This window comes from Penaeus vannamei, chromosome 41, assembly GCF_042767895.1.
Source record: "Penaeus vannamei isolate JL-2024 chromosome 41, ASM4276789v1, whole genome shotgun sequence".
NCBI classification, from domain to species: Eukaryota; Metazoa; Arthropoda; class Malacostraca; order Decapoda; family Penaeidae; genus Penaeus; species Penaeus vannamei.
This window is the reverse complement of record NC_091589.1, coordinates 21,662,982-21,665,481: the sequence shown is the minus strand read 5'-3', so window position 1 is coordinate 21,665,481 and position 2,500 is coordinate 21,662,982. Positions and strand designations below refer to the sequence as shown.

General features: G+C 47.4%; 1 protein-coding gene across 5 annotated transcripts in view; it reads left to right on the top strand.

The window, feature by feature from the left end:
* The window catches only part of Ptp99A (Protein tyrosine phosphatase 99A), a 1,223,378-nt gene that overhangs the window by 755,878 nt on the left and 465,000 nt on the right, over positions 1-2,500 (top strand). The window lies entirely within an intron of this gene.

Here is a 2,500-nt window from a genome sequence, read left to right as displayed (position 1 = left end):
AGAGAGAGAGGAAAAGAGAACGGGGGACCTTCCAAAGCTAGTGTGATTATAGTACACGCATCGACGAAGCCCAAGAGATATCATCAAAAGCTTTTGGATTAAATGAAGATATCTGGGTTGCCGCTGTCGGGGCGGGCGGGGGGGCGGGGGGGATAGGGAGAGGAGAAGGGAGGAAAGGAGGAAAAAAAAGGGAATTGGAAAGTAGAATATTAAAAGAAGGGGTGAAGGGAACATGTGTTAAGTGGAGAGTATTGGGGAAGGGTGGAGAATAAAAAGTATAGGGGATGGGGGAAATATGTTTTAGATTAATATTTGTGGGGAAGACGGTTTTAAAAAAGTAGGGGAAGAGAGAACGTGTGGAAATGAAGAGAGGTGACGTAACTCTGTATAGCGGTGGTTTACGTAGATTCTCATGGCTTGATCTCCTTTTAAACAAAATGGAGAAGCATTTCCAGGAAAAAGAAAACGAGGTGGGAAAGAAAGTAGGCAAGACCGGGGATATTAATATTTCGTGGCATGTTGTTGTCAGACTCGGCTACCTTTGGAGGCCGGCAGTGGCTCAGACGTAAACTTTGTTTAATTTGCTCTAAGCTGATATGATTAAGAAGATAAATATACATTTATATTATTCATATTTTCAAATTATACACTGATATTAAAAAAGGGTTATTTTATTGATAATAAGCAATAAGTCGATCTGCCGCGAGAAAGACCGTCCTCCGAGTTCCTCTGGATGATTGGCAGTTTCCTGGGTCGTTCGAGTTCTTCTTGAGGACGAATCATGGCGTCCCTGTTGCCATGGCGACCGAACGCGAAATAGAGTGAAGGGCCGCGTAGATTTGAGAGCAAGTTGCCTCGCTCTCAGGTTATTAAAGTTACGGTTTTTTTTTTTTTCTTCTCGAATGTATGAACGATTTATCGAATTTGGTAATGTATATAGAGAAGTATAATCCTCTTGGGGGAGGTAGATTATCTGAATAAAAGAGCAGAAAATCCTCTCCCCTTGCAATCCGTAGATCAATTAAATGCTGACGAAATTCAATGCGGTTAATCACACTCGGTGGGCGTGACTCACCATCTGCCCTGGACGCTGATTAGCTACCGATCAAATGTTTTTTTTTATTGTGATTTTTGCTATTTAAAATGTCCGCTTAACGAAATTTGTTGATAATGGCGATGGTAATGTTTTTGGAGCTAATTGATTACTTAGTGGTTCCTTTCTTCCTTTTTCTCTCTCTTAGCCTCGCCTCTCTCCCCCCTTCTCTTCTTCCCTCACCTTTCCCCTTCTCCCTTCACCTATACACCCTTCCCTCGTCTCCCTCCTCCGCTTGCCTTCTCCCCTCTTCTAATTCTCTCCCTCTCCCTCCTTCTTCCTCCCTCCCCCCACCCTTGCCATCTCCCCTCTTCTAATTCTCTCCCCCTCCCTCTCCTTCTCCCTCCCCTTCCCTCCCTTCCTTAACTTTATCCAGCTGTGACGTCACACTCTCCCATATCTCGGAAAGGCTATAACTAATACTTATATTAATGACCGCCCCAGCCATCCATTACTTAGCGACATGTGATTAATTATTCAACGACAGATGATTATAGTTTTATGGCGTGTAATAGATTATGACGGGAGTGAATTAATCACACAGATACTGCCACCCCTCTGCCCCCCCCCCCCCCCCCGCTGCTCCACCTTCTATGTCACTTCCCCCCCCTCTACCCCACTTTTCCTACCACCTCTACCCCCCCCCTCCTGAAGCACCTCCCCCTCCCCCTTCTATCACCTCTACTCTCAGCCCCCTCTCTACCACCGCTAACCCACCTCTTTCACTGCCTCTACCCCCACCCCTATTGCCATCCCAAGCACCCCCTCTACCACTTCTCCCCCATTTCTTCTACTTCCTCTACCCCTCTGGCCATCATCTACCACCTACTCTCCACCCCTCTGTTTCTCCTCGTTTATATTTCTACTCATCCACTTTTTCGTATTTTCGATTATCCTTCATGTTCTGTCTGTCCTCGCTCCCTCTTTCTCTCTCTGTCTCTCTCCCCTTCCCTCCTGCCCTCTCTCCGTCTTACACTCAGTCCCTACTTCTCTGCAGTCCTTTTTCCTCCCCCTCCCTTTCTTTCTACCTCCCTCCCTCCTCTCCCCCCATCCAATATCCAACCCCTTCCCCTCTGCAGCCCCTTCTCCTCTCCCCCCTTCCCTCCCTCCCTCCCTCCCCCTCTCCCATATCCAACCCCTATCCCTCTGCACCCTTCCTACCCCCACCCCCCCTCCCCCGCCCACCCAAGACAACACCAAAGCCAAGACTCGAGCAAAACAAACACGTCCAGATTAGATCCAGGTTGTGTAAACGGCGACTAACAATCTCGCAAAAGACAACCCGGATTTAAGGCGTTGCTATTGACAAGAAATAGAACGCGTCGGTGTTTCTCTTTTAAGCATTTCCCTCTTTCGGGAGCCTCTCGGAGACTATGATCGTCGGAGCGTGTTTTTCTTGTTTTCTTT